Below are 691 nucleotides of genomic sequence, written 5' to 3'. Positions count from 1 at the left end.
GGATGGAGCCAGGCTCTCTCCAGGGCTGCTGCAGGAACTCTGGAGCAGCAGGGCCTGGTTCCTGCACTCCCCAGCACCACAGCCGGGCTTCCAGCTCCCTGAAACGGCCACAACAAAAGCAAAACTGTTTGGATTTTAAAGAAATGTTCATCTCCAGCTTTCCCAGCACTGAAGGCATCAAAGGCAGAGAAGAGAGGCAGCTCCTTTCAGCAGGGAAGGGCTGGCACGAGCGGCTCCCGGGGCACACCAGGGATCTCAGGGCTCCTGGTGGGTCCTGAGCAGGGCTGGAGAGCAGGATGGGGGATTTTAAAGGTAAAACACACACAGACATGGGGAATAAGGGCAGAAGAATGGCCACAGTGCCTCAGCCAAATCCTCACCCAGCACATCTTTCCTACGAGAATCATCCTGTGGGGAGGCGAGGCAGCTCTAAAGCAAACACCTCTCGTGTTCCCACAGCCCTTCTCCCAGGAATCTGTGGCTCAGGGGCTTCCCCAGATGGAGACATCCCTGCTTTCCACAGGCTTCTCCCATCGAATCCTGCTCCCAAACCCACACAGTCCCTCAGCACAGATGATCTCTGAGGAGCTGAGCCCTGGCAGTGCCTTTGTCCCTCGTTCCATGCTTTTATCACATCGTGGGATGCGCCCTAATGCTCACAGTGCAGCATCCCTGCCTCCAGAACCTTCTC

This window comes from Parus major, chromosome 2 (assembly GCF_001522545.3).
Source record: "Parus major isolate Abel chromosome 2, Parus_major1.1, whole genome shotgun sequence".
NCBI classification, from domain to species: Eukaryota; Metazoa; Chordata; class Aves; order Passeriformes; family Paridae; genus Parus; species Parus major.
The sequence above is the reverse complement of the archived record's forward strand: the minus strand, read 5'-3'. Positions refer to the sequence as shown.